Source organism: Falco biarmicus, chromosome 10 (assembly GCF_023638135.1).
Source record: "Falco biarmicus isolate bFalBia1 chromosome 10, bFalBia1.pri, whole genome shotgun sequence".
NCBI lineage: Eukaryota > Metazoa > Chordata > Aves > Falconiformes > Falconidae > Falco > Falco biarmicus.
In genome coordinates, this window is record NC_079297.1 from 4,720,408 (window position 1) to 4,742,783 (window position 22,376).

Below are 22,376 nucleotides of genomic sequence, written 5' to 3' on the forward strand. Positions count from 1 at the left end.
CAAATTGGTTTTGAGAAGAATCATGATCTCGAGATGCCTGAACACTGGACTTCTTCCTGCTTCTACCAATGGGAGCAGATAGGGCCAGAAGAAGATACCCCCCATCTTCCCTCATCCTTCACTGAGGAGTTCAAGGTGTCATCCTTTGGCTTTTTCATGGCTTTTGGAAAGACTTGCAAGGATCACATGCCCGAGGAATGAAGACTACAAGCCCTCCAGAAGCGACAGGCATTTTCCAACTCCAGTCCTCCCCTGAGCCTGCCTGGGGAGCCTGCAGCCCACCCATCGGGGGCAGTTTTGCTTGTTCAGAGAGGGGAGGCTGGGCTGCGCCACGATACCACCTTCCACCTACACTGAGCAGTTACCGCAGCGCAGGCCACAGAGCTGCTTGCAGGTTACACACAGCCCAGATGTGGCTGCTGCTGTCCACTGTTGGGTTGTACTGCTTTAGGGTTGAGATGGATTAGAGCTGCAATGAGGACAGGCTGCTCTAGGCACCCACTCCCGCCTTCCATGTGCTACAGAGAGCTGCAGAGTCAGGATGGGCCACAAGCTTCAGCAGTGCCATCACCCACCCCTCTTCCACCAAACATGCCAAAGGTGGGAAGAAGCGAAGACAACACCCTGGAGGGTGGCCCCATTAGTATCAAGGCACTCTTTGAAATTGGGGTTATCCTCTCCTACCGTCAGAATTGATCTGCTTTACGGAAAACCATGAGCAGCGATGAGCTTCCAAGGCTCTGCCTGCAGATAACCTCTGTGACTGAGGGATGCACAGAGCGGAGGGTGTTTGCTAGCTAAACTGGACTGCCTGCAGTGAGGCGAGAAAGTGCATCCAATTAAAAATACTCAATCAGTGTAGGCATATGCAAAAAAAAAACCAAAAAACCCCACACAACAGCAAAGGCCATTCTTGTTTGCAGTGAAGAGTCTGGCAATCTTAATATAATGAGAAATGCAGGCCATGTGGTGCCTTCTATACCACGTATGTTCAAGGGAATCATTTTGCAAAAGTGTGCAGGATCTCTCTTCATATCCCCCATTGCAGAAAACTGCAATTTCCTTGTGAAGCCTATCAGCAGTACATGGTAACTGAAAACCACTAAGCCAGCTTTTCTATGAAGTTTTTTCTTCTACCTTCAGACTGGAGAGGACGCCTAAGTACTAAGCTGGGAAGGGCACTTTACATCAGAAAAAATGGTACACACCAGATTGGCTTCATTTGGGGACATTTAGGACTCATGAATGACTCAGGAAAAAAAGTTTCTGCAAAATTAGACTCTGATTTCATCAGCTGAGGGACAGAGCACCACCAGCTCTGCCACAGAGTCTGGCTGGAGCAATCAAATGTTGCAGATAGGAGATGGAGGCAAGCTACTGTGAAACTGAGGGATAATTGATACCTAATAAGTTTAAGTGCTATCAGTGGTACTGTTAAATATAGTTAAATGCAGTTTATCCACCTCTAATTCAGTATTGATCCGCTTCTCCTGTACACCAAGGAGGCTGAGTGTACTTGATTTTTAGTGCATCACTTTGGTGTTGCTAACTGCCCTGGAAACAGTGGGACCTTTCGGAAACTGGTTGGCCTCAGCAATACCCACTCTGATTAGCTTAATGCAAGTCCTGTGATAACTGCAGTTTCATTAGTAAAGCTACAGCTCCTTGAGTCGTGCAACCATGTAAGGAACTCTTTTTCACCTTGTTTCTTTACATGTTTATAACCTCCAGCTGAAAAAGGCTCAAAAATCTGCACCCTAAAATCTCAAGACCTAAAATTAAAATCAAAAGGCGTCGACAATTATTATCCTCTAAACCTACAAGCTTTCAGCAAAGCTCATTGCCTTTTTGCAGCCTGACTCACACTACCCAGTTGCTCGAGGCTGGCAGTATTGCTTCCTCCTGCCTGCCCAAAGCACTGGGCAACTCTCAGATGTGGAGCAGAGAGAAGGCGTCGAAGCTGCGGTGGGGGTGCGGAGGCTCGGCTGCACCACTGCCTGCTTGCCAGCCCCCCAGCACCACCCGCAGTCCTGGTGTTGGTGGTCGTGTGGTGTAAAGCTGGAGCAGGCGGCGCAGAGGATTACTCATTGCACATGGGTTGCAGTTAGCGCTGCCAGGGCTTTATCTGTCAGTTAGCCGCGGGAGCAGAGAAGAGCCGGCTTCATGTTGGCAACAGACCGAGCTGTCCCCGTTTCTCCTCTGTGTGCTTTGGAGCATCAGTCCTGCTGACCCCCCGGGTGCAGGCTCTGCCAGGGGGACGTGTCAGAGCAGGCAGGCTGTGGAGACCTCCTCCCTGAAGGACAGCATCACGGTTGTGGCTTCATCATATGCTCGTGCCTTCCTGGCTTCACTTTGGAAGCCGTGTACTAAACTGGGGCACAGAGAGAGCAGCAAATGTGCGAGGGATCAATCCTGCAGCATGCCAAGCACCCTCCTCTTCCCGCTGGCTCCCACTCCCAGCACCTTGCAGGATCAGGCCCTTTCTTATGAACCGTCAAGTCATTATCGTCTTTCCCTGTTTGGCATTTAACGTCTCTTGGCAAAAGATTAATGAATTGACTGGCTTTCAACAGGTTTTATGAAGCAAGACAAGAGCATGCCAGCACAGACAGAATATTAAATGCGTTCAGCAGGGAAGCCTCGCACGCCTGTTGTCTGTGCAGCCAGTGTGTGTGTGTAGGCACGAAGGGCTCTGAGGGAACCGTTGGCTCAGAATGGCAAGCAAGGGGGAAAACTGCAATAAAAGCAACATGTGGCCTTTAGCTTACTGCCTTACCTCAGATGAACCTTCGTTAAAACTGCTCTGAGCCTGCTGATTTCATGCTAACCCCCACCACACACACCAGGAAGATGATAGTCACATGACGGAAACATATGAATTAGGGATTGGGGGGTTTAAAGCATCATTCATATTTCTGTGGTTATTTCCCCCTGGTCTAAGTGCCCTGCCAGCCATGCCATGGGCATTTGGGTGCACAGGTTCATCTTGTCACCTGCTGCTGCAGTGGGCAGCGGGCAGGGCTGTCTGCACGAGGGGGGGGCAGAGGAGAGTGAGAGGTGCCTGGGTGCTTTATACAGGCATAGTTCAGCCAAAGAGTTCTGCTGACTTCAGAAACCACCAGAGCAGAGACCTCCCAAAAGCAGATTTCATGCCATGTAACATGTCCTTTGGTTGTTCTGTTTTTAAAATATATGGACTGAGTGTTGATTCAGGTCTTTAAAACAAATGAACCATTTTATTCAAGTAATAGCTGCGTTAGCAGTGACTGAAACTATTGCAGTGCTTATTTGCACGCGAGGGTAAAGTAATGGAATTTCAGGTCTGATGAGATCAAGCCAAAATGCTTCTGAGTGTCAGAGAAATTTCAGTCCTGGACCTGCTTTGAACTCCACAACTCACACCCCAGATGCAGATTTTTAATCCTCTTTAGTAATTGGAAATATGTGGCACAGCACATCTTCTTTTGGAAAGTTTAAAGGCAGAAAGCCATACCCCTTGTTCTAATGCTAGAAGGTCCTGACACTGCGAAGTGCTTGAGGTGCAAGGGATTTCTCATTCCCATGGATGTGAATGGGAAAAAATTTGGTCAGCACCTCACAGGTTTAGACTTACTAAGGCAATTGGAATGATGTGATGGATTACTAATTGTTGCCTCTTCCCATGTAATATTGCATGATTACAGTTACTTTTTGAAAAGAAGTTAGCAGTGCCAGATCCTCAGCTGGAGTCAGCCAGACTATATCCATGGGAAATGAAGGGTGAGACTTTTTAACAGGTCTCTAAAGCCATGTGGAATTTGTAAACCTTTCTGGATCCTTGGCCTAGTCCTGAAATATCTGTTCAAAGTAACCAAGAAAAGCAGTTCACAGTCAGCAGCTCCTTTGGGAAGCACCCAGGGATGCCCATGGGTCAGAAAAGGCGATAGCCTCTAAGAGGGGTATCAAAAGGCGCAGGAACTGTCCTGGCACGTGTGATAACCTGTATGAGCTGGCTACTGCCAGCCAGGATGGCGTGCTTTGGGTTCTGGCATGGCACACAGCCCTTCTCCTCGCATACCCTTCGCCCCGGGGCTTGCACGGGCACTGCTGGCCCGCAGATCAACGCTGCCGGTCCCCGCCGCTGCACGGGCAGAGCCTTAGCAGCTATACGGGGCACCTGCCAGCTTAGAGTAACATCAGGTCTCTTATCCAGCACAGACAGGCAAGAGAGAAACGGTGAGGTCTCATCCTGTGTCCTGCCTTAACAGACCATGCGGAGATTTACGACACGTGGCATGTGATACAGGTGAACATTCCACTCGCGTTCACTGTGCAGGGAGGTTCTCGCACACCAGCACTCCTGCCAGCCGCCCATTCCACAGGGAGAGCAGAGGAGGTCCTTTTCAGATGACAACACTCTGTGCTAAAAATTAGAGGCATCCAGTTTCCTCTGGTGTTAGTAATAACGTGTGCCGGTATGAACTGGAGCGAGACTTGCAGGAGTCGCTCCTGTCTTGGCTGTGCTTCTGGCACCAGCTGCATGGTATTGAGTCCAGTGTGAAGGCAGTTAGCACTGGGGATCCTCCTTGGCAGTCTCAGGGACAGCTGTCAGTGCAGGCAGAGGCTAGAAGATGCTTTTTCTCTCCACATGGGTTGTCCTGGAATGAGACTGCATCATCATGCAAGCGTCCCCTCCCTGGCTTCTTGCAGGCAGGTACGGGAATGCAGGCTGCCACAGGGATATTCAAATGACACATATACATACAAACCATTATGTTCCCTTGCATAGGGTTCATCTGACAGTCATTTTGCGAGCGGTTTTCTTTGATACGACATCATGATCAGCATGTTCTAACTGGAACAGTGACATCGTTCCACACCTTGAACCACCCACATGTATATCACCACAGCCTCACCAGATGCAATATCCTTGTACAGGCAGGAGTTTCCCAGGAGAAAAAAAAAAAAAAAACACCAACAAAAAACCAAAAAAAAAAAAACCCAAACCTGACCCTACTTAGGGAGCTTGCAACATCGTGTTTTCTGTTGTGTCTTTGACATTTTCTGCCATTACTGCTGTGGCCATGAAGTGAAGCCTTTAATGACACAGAAGTAATGAATACAAGGCATGGTAGGCAGGCATTGCAATAAACTTCCACCAGCAACAAGTATGAATGACATGACTTACAGCTTTTGCAATGTTTTTCCAGGTACCAATTCCCCACAGTCGTCCTAAACCTGTATTTTTTACATATATGCATTTGAGACTGCGTTGGTGCAGAAGCAGTGCTCACGCTGAGACCAGCACTGGGGGACACTCACACACACAGTTTTTTGAGAATCTGGAATAAGCTTTTTTCTTCTGCAGTTTTGAGTTCAGAGAGCTTTCCATGCTCAGAAATAGAAGGCACTCACAATGTGTTTTTAATTGCAGCTGGGATTTTCATCTATTTATTTATTTATTTTTCATCACTCTGCTTCCTTGAGGCTCTTTAGCAGAAGGACTGGCACTCAGAGCTTGCACACTCTGGCAGGTGGTGATGAAACATCAAAGCCCTCTTCCGATACCCACTAAGATCAGCTTCTCTGCGCAGGGGAAAAATGTGCAGGTATTTATTTGCATGAAAAATTCTCTCCGTGCATTTTGTGTGTGACAATGATGGGGCAAACAAACTGCTTCATGTCACCTGCCTGCAAAAATATTCACTTTGCATGCCACCATTAACTCTGCATGAAGCATGTGTGGGTGCAGGTGCTGTCTCCAGGTCTGGGGGAAGCTGTGGTCCCAGCAAGCCACCCATGCTGGTGCCTGACCTCTGAAGCGGGCAGGCTGCCTGGTGCTACAGCCGCTGAGAATGCACAGAAGGTGTCACTACGCAACAAGTGAAATGGGTATTTATTTGCCAAGCAGAAGCAGAGGGGGAAGAGATGTAATGCCCCAATTTACACACACACACATTTGCACCGTGTCAATGCTTCAAAAGCACAGTTTAAGGGTGCATGTGATCTCTGCTGCAAAACGAATGACGATTCTCAGCCAAGAAGGCAAGCAAACCTGTGCGAGTGAGACATTTATATGCCATTGCATTAATGGATAAACCAACAGTTTAAATACAGCTTACGTACTTTGCATGGAGCAGTTATATACCCTGACTAATAGCAAGCAAGATCCTACAGTGCACAAATTCACAGCCTCATCTGTAGCACACCAGCCTCACGTTTTTACCAAGCTGGGTCGCAAAACTCTTACTTAAAGGAAAGCCTGTAGCTTTCCATCCCTATCAAACCGCCCATCCTGAGAGAAGTACCCTGGGCATGCCCACACCTCCATCTCCCCATCAGATCTTGCAGCATTAATGCTTACAAGACAACAACAGTTGTCATCAGCTATCGCCCCAACAGCCTATTTTGTTTTAGGAAAAGTCATGGTCACCAGATGTCCCAGGAAGGAGGCAGGAAACCATCTCAGTCAAGGGGAGTTTCTTCCTCACCCACACCATGTCCATAGAGCATCCTCAATGAAAAAGGTCCCTTGCTCTTCAAGTATCTGCTTAAATAAGGTAGGATACTTGCAGCTGTGAAGTCTCCATGGATTTATATTAGGTCAACTCACTGCACTCCCTGCTGAAATGTAAATGATCATCCTGAAAGATGCTGTAAAACCTTTGTGTAAAGCAAGATCTAAGGCAATTTCTAAAGTTTCTGAGAAACAAAACTAACTCTAGGGTGGGGAGAGGATTGCAGCCAAAGGACTTCTTGGGCTAATGTCAAGAGAAATCCTTGAAAACACAAGAAGGAACAGGAGTCTGTGAGTGTGTGTGTATACACATACATATACATCTCTTTCCTCCCAACATCTTTTCCTGCTCATCCTCTCCCTTAATTGAGATTTTTCAGCTCCAACAGTGGATCACAGCAGCAATTATTTTCTTGATCTCTTGCCACACACTCTCTTTCATCTAAACTATTTCACCCACTCATTTTTGTGCAACTAAATGAGACACAGCAAACACGTGAGTAGTGCATTCACGCAGCAGAGGGAATAGGAAAACTCAAATTGGGGCAGCAGGGCTGTCTCCGAGCTTGCAGGACTCCATGGAAAGTGCCTTTGGGGCCTTCCACAGCTTCTTCTCCAACTGTAATTGATTTTCTCCCTGTTCAAAAGCCCATGTTTCCAACCCTCATCATACCAGAACTCTTCATGGCACTTAAGAATGAACCCAGATACTCCGTTCAAATTACTGGGAGAAGATCAGAAAAACTCCTGGCCTCTAGAGTTTGATATAGACATCTCCTGGCACTTTTATTGCTGCTTTAACTGAGTAATCTGTCCAAAATAACTGCCATTGATTCATTTCTGTTTTCAGCAAAACAGAGGTTTGGTTCTTTCTGGTGGAAAAATGTTTTTTCAGAAATATTTTGACTTTATTTCCAAACTATGAAGCACTTCCTAGTTCCTTTCTGTAATTAATTAAGCATTTTTGTATGTGTCAGGGAGAACGCTGAAATTAAAGGGATGCACTGCTCTTGGCAAACCTGATCTTCTTTCCCCATTGTTTCTTTTCTATCTCTGCGGGAGGAATATGTCATTTTGTTCAAGAAGGGAAAATTCCTGCTATTTTCAGTGCTGTGAACGCTGGGAGTTCGATGACATGCAATCGCTGTTCTTGCCAATGCAACGGGACACCAGTTCAGCTGCATCTTTGGCTCAGTCCTGTGCTTTCTAGGAACCGCTTCGCAGCACTACCACCGCCACTGATTAGGAGTACGAGGAAAGGGGGCAGAATCCTCCCATTGCAACACCCTCTCCCTTTTTTACACCTGCACTGAAGCTGACTTTGGCTGAAGCTATGAAACCGCACACAGAGCTTCAGGTAGCGTGTTCCCAGCGCACACCAAGAAGCTGCAAACCTGCTTCATCCAGGATATCGCTGCCGAGAGCCTCTGCGTGCCCCGCTCCAGCTCCCTGGCTTTGCTCGTGCATGCTGAAGTTGGCACCGTGGTTCTCCAGCTACTGACACCTGTGCATGCTAACACTTGTGCTTGTTCTCCAAGCGATTCAACACCTGCAGCGTGCTCAGACATCACCGCTCGCCCTTGCAAAACCCCTCTAGGGGTCAGCTGTACTTGTTTCAGTGGGGTTTGTCTTCCGTTCCACTTTGTGTCCCCTGTGAGTGGTAATGACAGAAGCCAGAATTCTGTTCTAGCCTTTGATATTCCTAGCATCTGCTTCTCAGCTGTGGCTTTCTTAAATGGGAACAACAGCAACCAAAACGTCCGTTTCCACAAAGCAGGTACCAGACCTCAGGGACAGCAAGTCTGTGAAAATGTGGGCAGCTTTGGCCAGCAGTACTCTTTTAATGGCAGTCACCAAATACTAACCGTGATGAGAAAGCAACAGGTCTGAGACTTGGTGTTAGGCTGATGTCTGTTAACATCTCCCTCTTTATCTGGAGGGGTTTTTGCTATCTGGGAAAAGAACTTCACCCTGAATCAGTGCACATTAAGAAAAAAAACAAAAAAACCAAAAAAAAAACAAATAAAAAAACAAAACCCAAGACAATTCAAAGGATGAAAATGCCTTCAACTTCATACAAATATGGTTAAAAGTGTCACTCATGGACTCAGGAGCTGTCACTCTTGACATTCTTCCAGATGATCTTTTAGTTTCCTTTGTTTTATTGAGTAACAGGTTTGTCCATATGGAATCCACAGGAAAATTAAGCCTGGGAATTTAAGGATTCTCAGTGAATGCTGCGGGAGGGAATTTAAGGTAGGCTGCTTAAGCCACAATTGACTAGTGAACTCAGAACATTTCAGATTTTCTTTAATATCATTAATTGACTTTCCTAGAACCATAAAGAGCAGATCAGCTAGTACTGGCAGGTGTGCCATGGGCAGCGCTGACAATCTGTGCAGTCAGGAGAGCTTGTAGAAACTGCTGCCTGCAAAACGACTGAAGTTAGGATAGCAAAACCGGGTGAAGATCCCGACTCACAACCAGCACCATCTTAGTGCTGGCACCCTGGCATGGCTGAAGTCACATTTGCCCTTTGATGGTGTCGTACTGCTACTAAACAGCAAAAGGGGAAGGCTACTATCAAGCAAAAGGGGAAATTAGTTCTACTATTAACAAGCTTTTTTTTGTGATGATAGAACCATTTTGCACATTAGTATTACCTTTCTGGGGAAGTAAGCCGCCTTCCTTAGCAATACTAATCCACCAGCAGCAAGACAGAGCAAAAACAAGAGCCGAGAGGCAACAGTTATTTCACCCCGCCTGGTTCCCCCATTTCCAGATCCAGCTCCTTGACACCAGGTGTCAAACTCTCCAGTACAAATGCAGGGAGTCAGCAAAATAAGAGACTGTTTCTCAAGCTGTGGAAGAGATGTTTGCAGTGTTTCTGAAAAAATATCTCTAAAAATGGAGTTTCTTGGGATGATTTTAACTGATCCAGCGCCATGGTAGCCCAGGTGATCCTTTGCAAAAATGTTCACTGAAAAAAAATAATCAACATCTGCCCTACACATTGAGGTGCAAAAGCAAGCAGGAGGACTTACTCTGCTGAAAAAAGTCATCTTTCCTGAGTGCTTATGCTTAACCTGGGCTGAAGCCATCTGTTCAGTAGAGTGTGTCATCTTACAGCGTGCGAGCGAGTCTGTGTGTATAGGAGTGTGTGTTTTTTGCTCCCTGACCTAGAATCATGCTGTTATATAAACCCCAGGATTATCAATAACCTCACATTACAAACCAGCTCCTGTTCAACTCATTAAAGGATTGTGTCTCTGCCTGTTCTGACTCATTTAGCCTCTTTGGCATTCTTTCTGTTAATGAAGATAGCAATTCATTACTCTGCACTAGCTGAAACACCCATAGGTTAACTCAGTTTTCCCTTTTGAAACGATTCTTTTACAACGGTGTTGCAGCAGTTCCTTCTGCCCTGGCAAAACAAACATCAGACCAGCCAGCAGCAAGATCTTCCAACCTCAAATACTTGCTCCTAAAATTATGGCTCGATGTATCTGAAGTCCCCAGACCTGGATGAAACCAGCAAACTTCCACCACTCTCAGCCCCAGCTCAGTTCCCTTGCTTTATCACGTACGACATTACCTCACCGCCTTGCAATGAAACATATAATCAAAACCCCAGAAGCTGAGTCTCTCCATGGGTTTAGGAAGAATCAGATTTTAGGAAGAAGCAGCTGAGATGTCACCTTGTTTCTCTATGCTTTTGCCATATTGAGCAAAACGGCTCATCTGTAAGTAGGTTCATAACACTGTCCTTTTTTTCTTTAACCAGCTCCACAATTTGACCAAGCCAATGGGATCAGCAAAATTTTTGCAAGAATTCTTCCTTGGAAATCCAGGAATTTGCTGTTCTGGTTTTTTTGGCTCTCAGCTCTTGTGCAACCTGCCGTCTTGTGCAGAGCCATGCTCTATTTCCCTCCCAGCAACTCATCCTACACAATCCACCGGGAATGCAGGAAGCCTGCTTTACCGACTGCAAAGCTCCTGTCATTTCTCACCTTTTTTTCTTAGTGGTCTTAGTGGGTTTTGACTCTAAATCCAAAGAAATAACCCAAATTTGAAGGTGTAAAATTTCTCAGTGTTAGCCAGTGCCCCATAAGTTTAACTCCCGAGGAAGCCAGGACAGGTTTAAAGATGCTTCCAGTCAGAAAGTGATGTCTCTGTATGCCAGTGTCACCTGAACACATATCAGAGACAGTTTTGAGGGAAAAGCATTGGACTGGCTGAATAATCATCACTACAAACAGGTGAATTTCCACGTCACTTTGTAAAGGAACAACCCTGACAAAACCAGAGTAAAGAAACAAGAACTAAAACCAAACCCTCCAGAAATCACCCAAGGTTAGGGGGCTGGAATTTAAGCAAAACAAAACAAAGGGTGGGGAAAAAAGCAAAATAGAAGAGAATAAACAAGAAGAAATGAAAAATAGGGGGCAGTTAATTCTGTTTGGGGATATATTTGTTTGTTTGTTTGTTTTGTTGGGTTTTTTTAACAAAACTACAGAACTGCAGGCAAAACCAAGGAAAATTACGTTACTCTTCCTGTGGAAAAAATATGAAATTCAGATTGAGAGAGTGTTCTGATCTGTCTGAGGTTGGCATTTTAATGGGGCTGGCTTCTCCAAGGCAGCCTATTACAGCCCCATTCAATAGTTCTAACCATTGTGGAAAAATGCCATGTGCCAACAGCTATTTTCCACAATTTTCTTCAGAAAATCTGAAAGAAATGCAGAAAATTGATTTGCAGCCCTGGCAGGGAGATAGAGAAACAGTAGCACAAGGCTGCAGGCCAGTAATTTATGTTTCGAATGTCACTGAGTACTTTGCCTGTAATTTCAAGGGAGAATGATAATAATTAAAAGCACAAACTCTCCAGTCATTTCTTACAAGGGAAAAAGCTGAACGTAGTAAGTGTAGGGATTTCTTCAAGTGCTTAACTTTTCCAGTGGAGTTTCAAAAATTAAATATAGTAATAATATCTGTCATCCAAAATTATCCCAATGAGCTTTCCAAAGTAGACAGGGGAAGCACTTCAGCCACCACTAAAATGCAGCCACTGCTTGGATGAAACGTGGCAGCTGTTTAACGACAGGCAGCCCTCCACGGACCCTTCAGCCAGAGACGTGGACCAGCAGCTGAATGGGACATGGGGCATGGCCCTGGGACATGCAGGAGCTGCCCGTGTTGTCACTGGGAGGGCAGGGAGGGCTCATTCCTTCCAGCATGTCCCTACCTAACAACGTGAAGGGTGGTGAAGAGACACCTGAGCCAGAGATGAACAAAGGTCCTGCACCACAGATAGCCAAGTGGGTGTGACAACTTCCATCGGGACCTGCTCATTTGGATTTAGCCTGGGATCCCCTGCATGATGCTGTGTTGCATCATTAGATGAGTTTTTTATGAGGAAGCAGTCTGCAGTAAATCTGAACATACAGAGCCAGCATAGAGACAAGAATGTGAGGCAGAGTGTTATCAGAGCAACCAGCTCTATTTCTAGCTTAAAGTTCATGAGATGTAAAAGATGCCCTCTACACACAACATTGGTTCCCAAGATGACCTCTATACACAGCATCAGCTCCAATTTAATGCCAGTAGTCGCTGCTTGGAGTGTATATTCACCACACAGTGGTTACAATTTAAGTTTGCACCAAGCCCAGGGCACTCCTGGGCTGGTTCTCTAGCTAGCTAGGATATTGATGGAATACCAGGTTCCAATTTAACTCCAGTTGCAGGTTACTTGCTCAGCGATAGAGGAAGAGGGAACGAATCACTGCAGCTAAAACCAGTCCTCTAATAGCCTTCCTGTGTACAAGTTCTTTGGCAGGAGACACAATACCAAACTGCAACCTATGGTTTGCCACAGCGAGATTTCCACAGGAGTGTCCCCCATGGGAGAGTCTGAATAAATGCTGAATTCACCTTCACCCGGTGTTTGACTAAAACTGGGTGTGCACGCTCCTGTGTGCACAGCCCAGGAGGAGGATTGTTCACCTGGCAAATAGAATGTTCTTTCCTATCAGTGGGAGCTGACGCTCAAATAGCAATTGAAATTGCAAAGGACACATACAAGCCACACGAGCATTTCCACTCGCTCTTTGATAAAGTTACTATGAATTGAGTGTATGCACCTAAGAGCAAACTTTCTCTATTCTGCAAATAGGGATCATTTCCTCGGCAAATTATTTCATTTGTCAATGGCTTTCATCTATACAGAAAAAAATGCACTTGTAACTTTCCACATTCATTCTGACAACCACGGGGATATTTCTCAAGGCTTTTATCACATCTGCTGAGACAAAAAGAGAATTACAAGTAGTACTTTATATACTTGAGAAAACTAAAGGAATGGTCATATTTCTGTAGCTGATCTTAAATGGAGAGCAAAACCTAAATCCTGTATTTATGGAAACAATAAAATCAATAAATAGAAGAGAGATCGAAGAAAAAATTCTGAGCTGAGGAGAAATTTCAATTCTATTGTTTCAGGAATATGCCCGCTATATTAAGACTAGATTTTGTCTAGATTTTTTCAAAGGAAATCACAGAATCTTTATGTGTACAGGCAATATCATTGCAGAGATAAATGGCTTTCAGATATTAGTTTCAGACTGGGTAAACATTAACCTTTTGACCACTGGCCGTTTGTCCACAAATCATAATGTTTACTGAATTACAAAGGAGACATATGTATTGCTACATATGTTCACCATTTTGCAACAGAAGATCCTCCTGACAGTGTCTCATATTGATCATGAACAGGACTTCATATAGGACAGAATATAGTAAATTTGTGTATCAGTGCTGCCCCCAAACGCTTTCTTCCTCCAGAGTCTAAATCTTCATGAAAAATAAAAATAATTTTATACATCTTCTAGTAGGTATAAGATTAGGTATTCCTTTTATAGGAGGAAAATTTTGGAAAAGTGTTTGTGAGTGACATAATTATGCCTGCCTGAGTTCGAAGAGAGCCTGAAGAAAGGCATAAATACCCGTGTCTTGTATTCATCTCAGCTGGGTATTAACTCATTTTGCTTCTTAGCAACACATGTAAGAAAGCAGAGGGTGATCTCATAAACTGCTGTGCTAACTTGTTAGAAATTCCCACCGGAAACATTCAGAAGGAAAATTATCCCCAGGGATCACACTTTGAAGCTCCCAGCAGCTTCCCTGGATACACTTGTACTCAGCACTGGTGAGGTCGCACCTCGAATACAGTTCAGTTTTGGGTCCCACTACAAGAAAAATGTTGAGGGGCTGGAGCATGTCCAGAGATGGGCAGTGGGGCTGGGGAAGGGCTGGGGCACCACTCTAATGGGGGGCAGCTGGGGGAGCTGGCGGTTTCAGCCTGGAGAGGAGGGGGCTCAGGGGGGACCTGATCGCTCCCTGCAACCACCTGAAAGGGGCTGTGGGCAGGGGGGTCGGTCTCTGCTCCCAGGTAACAAGCAACAGGATGAGAGGACACAGCCTCAAGTTGTGCCAGGGGAGGGTTAGATCAGATATTGGGAGAAGTTTCTTCATGGAAAGGATGACCAAGCACTGGCACAGGCTGCCCAGGAGGTGGTGGAATCACTGTCCCCAGAGGTGTTAAAAGATGTGTAGCTGTGGCACTTGGGGACATGGGTTAGTGGTGGGCTTGGCAGTGCTGGGTTAACAGCTGGATTTGATCTATCTGAAAGAACTTTTCCAACCTAAACGATTCTATGATTTCACCTTGTGGAAGGGTAACAGCAGCAAACACCCCCTCCCACCGCACCCCGCGAGGAATGCAAAGCCCGTGGAAAAGATACCCGAATCTCCCTTCTGTGTGTTACTAGGGTGGTGATGTGCTTTGCTGGACACAGTAATCCCATGTCAAATCAAAAATAGTTGGTAAAAAGTAGATGATCCTACCTAGGGCAAGGCCTTTTGCTCATTCTTGGAACTGGTACACTCCTGAGAAGTGCCCTTTAGTACTAGTTTTTGATTGCACCAACACAATTGCACACGTTGCTGATTTAACTGAGGGCAGAATTTGACCCTCAAGCCTCGTTAGCTTCACACAATGTCAGAGATGCTTCTACCACTGGACCTATGTTCCAAGCCCTATTATGGTATGTTATCATATAATAATATGTGAGTAACGATTACTAAACATCACTTAATGAAAGGTTTTCTTGTTTTTTTCTGTTTATACTATGGCACATAATTTGAACCTTGGATGATTAAATGCTACATAAAATTTTCCAATACTAGCAATCCTGGGAGCATCTTTTTGAACACTTGGCAACCTTGTAATGGTTTGTCAGTAACAAGCATGCCCTAATGTGACATTCCACTTCAGCAGCCTCTCTGAGGTCTTTTTCTTTTTTTTTTTTTCTTTTTTTTTTTTCTTCCTCTCCATTGCAGCAAGGAGATGAAGACAGTTATCCAGAAGAAGCAGGTGTTGCAGCGTTGCTCCCTGTGGAGGTTATTGCAATACCCAGACGTCATTAGCACTGAGATACAGTACGTTGTAGTACAGTAAATGCGTCACGTTGCACTGGCTTCCATGGTACTCTAGTGCATCCTGCCATGTATCATCGCGGGGGTCTGTCAGCAAAGGTTGTTTGAAAGGGAGGGACTAGTCACTGTAAGCAGGAACTGCAGAGCGAAGAGGGAGATTGTAATCTTCCCCACCACCACCTTTTTTAGACACTATCTTCTTTTCTTTGCACAGACTTGGCATTGAAATAAAGGAAAAATACTGCAAATTCAGGAATCACTGGGTCCAGTTTAGCATAATTGTATAAACAGATGTATTAGCTGAAATAAACCCCGTTCTAAGTGATACTGAGTCACAACAACGTCTCTGATGGTGCACCAGCACTCCAGTGTTTCACCAAGGAAGGATTTAGCCCAGTTGCATTGCTCTGTGGGTGGCTGTTGATACCATTTCTGAATACGCACCATCTCACCCAAGGGGAGGTAGATGTGACATGGACTCTTTCTTGCCATGTGGGAGAGGCTATACTAATTCTGGGGACCTGCAAGTCCCTTAAGCTCATTGTCCTCAGAAAACCTTCCCCAGTTCTACAGCACAGGTGCCCACCTTAGGATGGCAGGGTAATTCAGGTCTGAAAGGACCTCAGGAGGGTCTGCTGGGTCAGACCAGGTTGCTGAGGGCTTTATCCAGCCTCGTCTCTAAAACCTTCATGATGGAGCTAGCACAGCTTTCCTGGGCAACCTGCTCTGCTGCCATTCTGTCCTCCTGGAAGGTGTCCCAGTGAAGGCCCCTTGTTATTGTGTCAGTAAGCATGCAGAGCAAGTGGAATTTACACCCTGAGTGAGTACAAAGCGATGTAGCAAGGAAAGCAATTAGCAGGAGCATGCAAGATAAACCAGGGGTGAATTGGAGGGGTTTGTCTGCATGGCTGTCTCAGATCACACCTAACACAGAGATAACCTGACCTAGCCTTAAACTTGCAGCTGGTCCCCGCGCTCGTTAGCTGAGTGTACAGTGATCGCTTTTGGCCACAGCCCCCTGTTGCTTAAGATTTGACCGTTTTGGTTAGAATAACTGGTTTGTTATTCAACTCCCTCTGTCAAGTTGCCTCCTCCTTCATCACGTAAGTTAATTCCACTCATTTTTACAACCTCAAACAGCATCATTTAATGTCTCAGCCAGAATGAACAGTGAAGTCTCTCCACCAAATTAAGCTGGGTTTGCGTAACTTCACGTGAAGTCTGGACTGATTTAGTAAAATCTGATTTCAGCAATACCTGAGGTACTGGATAGTCTTGCTGCGCATGCAGGGGTAGGAAGGCGCTGCTAATACAGCAAGGAGGAAAACACAAACCTCTGGTACGTGGAAGTAAAAACAGGTAGAAACAGGTACTGTTAATGAAACTGCTCAGAACAAGATGCTGCTTCAGCTCCGTAACTGTAAATCCCAAGTAGGAGAAGGCCCCTGCAGACACCCCGCGCGCTGACGGAGCAGTCTGAAGTTACTCCAACCAACATCTGCTTCAGTGGGAGCAGAACTTGCCTCGGTGTTGTTAGTACAAGTCACAGTTTACACAGCATGAAGTGTTTCAGTTTCATAATGAGGTTTGCATTTGAATGCAGGTCTCTGGGAATACAAGAAGATAATTTTATCTAAACTGATTTACCCACCCCTAACAGTTTTACCCAGCAGGTCTCAGACACCAAGTGGAGATTCTCTAGTGGCTCTGCCTTGTGTATTCACATGAGATGCCTTTTTTAATTCCTTAGCAATTTCTTTGTTACTGGAGGATGAGAATGAAAGGCTGGCTGAATGAAGGGAGGCACGACCCCTGTGTCTTAATAAAATAAAGTCCTCTGGGGTTGGCCCAGAGGTTATGCTTCCATTGCCATGGGAGAGACCTGGATTAATTCCTGCTCTGGTCCTTTGCTCCGAGGCAGTGGTGCAGGGTGGTGCAGAGGTTTCAGGCAGCAACGCTCAGCAATGACCTTTCTGATTGATTGCAGGGCAGGGTGGATGAGCCCCGGGGGGACCCAGCCCCCCTCAGCTGGGCAGCGTCACTGGAGGGGAGCAGGGACAGATGACAGCCCAGGGAAAGACAGAGGAGTCAGGGCTCTTTTGGGGGCATAGGAGTTGTCCTCAGGTTTAAAAAGCAAAAAGCGTACAAAGTGACACACCCCGCTGCCACAGCTAGGCAATATGTGGGAAATTCAACAACATATTATTTGCTGGAAAGAAAATGAACTCTTTTTTTTAAAAAAAAAAAGTGTGGCTCTCAGTGAAAACCACGTTTATAAAATTTCAAACAATGTATGTTTTGTGGTTGTTGGGACTGAGCACAGCACTCCTCACGGAGCTTTAAATCATTTCATATGAATGCAAAAGCCCTCGCTGCTTTGCTGAATCGAGAGATCTCCAAAAAAGCCTGAATGTGAAAAGAAAAGTAACAGCTGAAAATTCCAGCCAGCGGGTTCGAGTTTTCCAAGGCCTGTTTGCTTTGGCCTGCCGTTGCCATTCCTTTCTTTCTTTCTTTAGAAGTGTGAAACTGGTTGGTCGCTGGTATTTGTTCTGCGGTTTGCACTAACTGTTCCATCTGTGTAAACTCCAACTTGCCAGCCTGGGAGTTTAACAACACTTTCCCTTCAGCTGGAAGGAAAATGAAAGTCCCATTAAGTGGCACTTTGAAGCTTTGCAAAACACACTGCGTTGAGTTTGAACGTAGAGCGGGAAGGTCGGCTCGTGCCCGAGGCTGCTCCTTGCCGTTAGCACGGGATCAGCCCAGGCTGGAGCCAGCAGCGGGGCTTGAGGGCTGCCCGCTCAGCACCTCATGGCATGCTGGAAGTACATCTGCAAACCGAACAGCTGAAACCTACAGAAACGCAAGGACAACCACGTAGCCAAGCCACCTACGATTTTACTAGCAGTATCTCTTTGTCATGAGTTACCAAGATTGATCTACAAAAGTGTTGAGGTTCTAAAATGATCTCTTAGGCAGCCAGGTAGGAGTTAAATGCCTAAATATCTCAGTGGGTCTGCTTCCTAGCTAGTGTTGCACATTAGAATTGCTGGGTTTCTTGTCCTGGATATCCAGCTTAGTCCTGAAGTGAGTCCAGTTCCCCTCCTATCAACCAGTTCAGCTGCGCCCACCATGATTAATTTTTTGATTGCCTCTGCTTTTTAGGATTGACAACATTTCTATGTTGGTATTGTCATTCCAGGTCATTACTATAGTTTATGTCCTGTGGATTGCCAAGCTGTGATTTAAATCAGAGTTCAGCTTTCAGACAATCTTTGTATCATTGACCAAGCTTTGGGGAACATAAGCCGAGGAGCAACCAGCTCCAGCACCCCACTACTGTGATGGAGGATGGACTCATCCCGCTGTGTGGGATTGACCTTGATGGAGGATTGAGCCCATCCTGGCAGGGCTCCGAGTCCAGCTCCGATGGCACCTTTCTGCTGTTGGGCCAGTTATAATCTAGAGCTAAGTGTGGCTCAGTTCTTGTTTAAAGAGAAAACAACAACAGATCCCTGATTAGCTGCCTCAATGAGAACACCCTCAGCCTTTCATCTGCACAGAAAAGACAGCCGAAATGCTGGTTTGTCTCCCGTTTTCACACTGCTGTTCTCCTGACCCGTGGTGTGTATTTGTCCATTCCAGGGTGCATCAGCCCTGCCTAGATCGTACTCCAGAGCCCTGGGCACAGGCAGCCCTCTCCCCTTCCTCTTTTTTTCATGTTGCTTTCGTTTCCTGACTGCGTGCTTAGTGAGGGTATGTTTTCAAAGCTATGCATGGGGTTTAGCTGCCTGAAACCTGTTATGGCTAACAGAGAAGCTGTGCTGCTAATACACAAGTAATACTTAGAAAACGTGTAGTAAAATTCAGGATCAGTTAATGCACAGGAGAGGGGTATATTGGCTCAGAAAAACTCATTGCTGCAGAGAAGAAAGAATTCATCAGATTCCTCTAAAATAATGTTTCTGAACATTCGTATGAACTCCCAACAGCTGTTGAGTTCAATCATGTTTACTGCTTACCCAAAACTATGTTGTTGTTTTTTCATAGAAAATTTAGAGGAGGGGAGAGCAGATTGCAAGTGTTTTAAAGAAAGCTACAAGCAACACTGGAAGTAAATGTATTTTTGAAGATGACTTTCAGTAAATAACCAGCTTACTGAAAAAAGCCTTTTCCTGAAATACAAACTAAAAAAATCACTGAACATTTTTCAGATTTGTCTTTCCCCTGCTGCCTTTTTCTGTTTAAAAACTAATTCTTTTCAAATACTTTTTAGTTCAGCTGCAAGATCTTATTTCTGCTAAAAATAAATTTCTGTTGAAAAGTCCATCCAGCTTTTCTCTGTGAGGATTCAGGAGATCTCTTCAAGAAACGTTAGCAAAATGTTCTGTCACATAGTCTCTGCTGTAGGTAACCAGAGATATTTGCTCTCTGAAGAAATCTCCATCGCAGGGTGCAGACACCTTTCATTTTTTCTGCACTCGAGCTCAAAAGCCTGTACCTGCCAATGTACTTTGACCAAAGAAAGGTCAGTTGTACATTTGCATAAAATCGAATATATTTGCATAAATCAAGCTGCAACTTCCTATATTGCGTTGATCTTGACTGCATATTCTGATTTTCATGGTGACACGGGATGAGAGGCAGCAACAACCAGTTGTAAGAGTACCTGCCTTAAGCTCACCCCTGCCTTGAAGGGAACAGAGATCAATCCCCGAGCCCACCTGAATGCTCTCAGATGTCAGTAACACCACAGCAGAGAGTCAGTTCTGTTTCTGTTCAGCTCATTGGAAGCTGAAACACACTCCTTTCCCCCCATTTTTCACCTGTTCTGCTGTGCAGAGCTCTACTGAAGTCATGGAAGCAAACCTGTAGGCCTTCAGAGGTCCACATACGCGAGAATTCAGATTAAACTATCCAAAACCAGGCTCTGCCAAGATCATCAGTAAATTACAATGCACCTGAGATTTTCATACAATAAGTTTTAGTTCATTTAAGTTTACCCAAGGTGGGAGGGTCACGATACATTTAGATCCAATATTTTGTCTGATTCGATGAAAGTGGCAGAGAAAATTGAGACTCTCCTGACTTTAAGAACTTAAGCCTTCAAATTAATTTCAAATTCCAGGAAGTATCTAATAAAAACACTGCAGCTGGCACTGTTCAAATTGCCAATATATTCAAAAGCAATTTAGAAGTGCCAAAGTGATGACATGCCAGGCCAGCCCCTGCTACTGCTTTGAACCCCCCGTGGCACCAAGTCCTGTGCTGGAAAGCAGAGGGGCCAGGTCACCCCCTCCCCATGCTGACCTCTGACAAAGCTTTTTCTTAAACAGCCACCAAAGCAGCTCCACAGTGGCCCTTTTGATAAGGCATATCATTCCCTTCACCCTTAAATCCACCTGAATATGAGACTTACAAAAGAATGGACCTTAAAAACAGACTCCTGTAAAGGAACACCTTTTTGTTGTTGTTCAGAGAAGAATCGTTTCTTATCACAACCAAAAACTGCTTTCAAACATTGCACCCAGGCTGTGCAAGGCAGGCAGGATTAGCTCTTTGCAGAAACCTTCTTTTTAAGCTACACAGAGAATTGAGGTAGTGCCTGGGCCTTTCAGTGCCTTCTTCCCTGCAGCAGCTTTCTGTGTCCACCACCGGGGGGGGTGGGGTGGGGGGGGGGGTGGGGTGGGGGGTGGGTAGCAGATGGCACAGCTAACAGCACAAAATATTTTTATTTACCTGAATGCCGACCAGTTAGCTCAGAGAGAAATGACTGCTGTCAGCTCCGCTACGCTGAGTAGAAATCCAATGGCTTATCCAACCCTCCTTGCTTTGATCTGCCCTTCCTGGGTATCGCTGCTGCCCATGCTCACAAGCAAAACAGACAGCAGAGCCCACCGCATCAAACACCCCCAGTAGCACAGGCCACCAAGGCTGCATGCTCAAACAGGACACACAAAAGCACCCAGCCAACCCCCCACACCAACCCCCAGCACCCCATAGCTTAATGCACTGCTTATATCTAATTAAGGGTACCAGGCAGGATCCCCAGGCAGGTGATCAGAATCAGGAGGCACCAGAAAGCAATAAAAGGAATCACCTGGAAACTAGCAGAGTTTTACTGGGGGGGAAGGGTTTGGTTTCTCATTTTTTTTTGCCTCTCACCTCACTTACACCTCTGCCCTCTTTTTGGACCCATGTTTAGGTTAAAAATTAGCTGTTACTCATTTTGGCATGTGCGTGCCAAATGGCAGGAGTTCCCAGGGCAAAGGCTCTTCCTTTGAAGTCAGCAGCCAGAGGCTTTAGGGCACTGTCCCAGACCTGCTGCTGGTGGTGGTGGTGGTAACATGGAGCTCTCCCTTGCACCTGGGTGCAGTGGGACACAGGACAGCCCAGGCTACCCATGCTGCTGATGCTTCTGCCTCTGCTTGAGCACACACTGATTTGTGGGCTCCCTGCAGTGGAACTGCTCTGTGAGCAGCTTTACCAGCTACGGCTTGATGGAAGGTTTTGCAGAAGTGTAGGACCGCCGTGGTGCTGACATGACAAATGAAAGCAAAAGCAGCTCTTGGCCTGGGCACAGAAGCTGTTTATTACCTGCAGCTGTGATGGGCTTTGGGGGATGCAGTTTAGTGCAGCACTGTGAGCTGAGCTGCTCTACATGAGGAGAGCAGATCCTGTATGTGCCGGGGTCTATGCTTCCTCTCATTCTGGAGCAAATCTGGAGACATCCTACCAGGTCCATGGAGAACCTGTCTCCTGGTTTCTAGAAATTCTGCTCCAGCAGGAGTAAGCTGATGTATCTGCACCTGCATGAAACAGTCTTGAGATCTCACCCATCCACCACAAATTAAGGAATAACGCTGTAAGAAGGTGATAGGTCATAAACTCAAACCTTTGATGCTATCAAGCACACTCATTCCTACTCCAATATTCAACAGAAGCTTTTGCAAAGGTGAGATAATGACTTGGGAATTGCAGCTGGCCTAAGCACGGCACGGTGAAATCTCTACCAGTACTAGCTGAGAGCATGACACATTTAAACCAGACCAACAGCATATTTATTTTATTATAATCTTGTAATAACAACAATGACCTCGGTGCAGGGTCTTTTGTGAGCACTAGAGATTAGCTGGGGTTAACGGTCCCCAGGATGCTGCTCTCTCAAAGGCGGTGATGCAGATGTGGAGCCTTTTAAAAAGATTTGTTACTGGCTGCTGAAGTCTCCATGTCACAGCACCATAAGATCTAGGTATGTTTTTTAACAAGCCAGTTCTGGCCCTCCAGCACCCCATGCATTGCCTCCCAGCCAAAACTGCTTGCTTCTGGTATTTTTAGCAGCGCGTCTCTTCTCATTGCAAGTTTGCTTCCTCTGCAGTTTTGTAGCATG

General features: G+C 45.8%; 1 long non-coding RNA gene across 4 annotated transcripts in view; it reads right to left on the minus strand.

Moving 5' to 3' along the window:
- Positions 1-20,958, minus strand: part of LOC130156364 (uncharacterized) — a 59,583-nt gene extending 38,625 nt beyond the window's left edge. For all 4 annotated transcript variants that reach the window (XR_008824391.1, XR_008824392.1, XR_008824393.1 and 1 more), the window contains exon 1: positions 20,726-20,958. This is a non-coding gene — a long non-coding RNA (uncharacterized LOC130156364). The remainder of the gene's footprint in view (positions 1-20,725) is intronic.
- Positions 20,959-22,376: the final 1,418 nt, after the last annotated feature.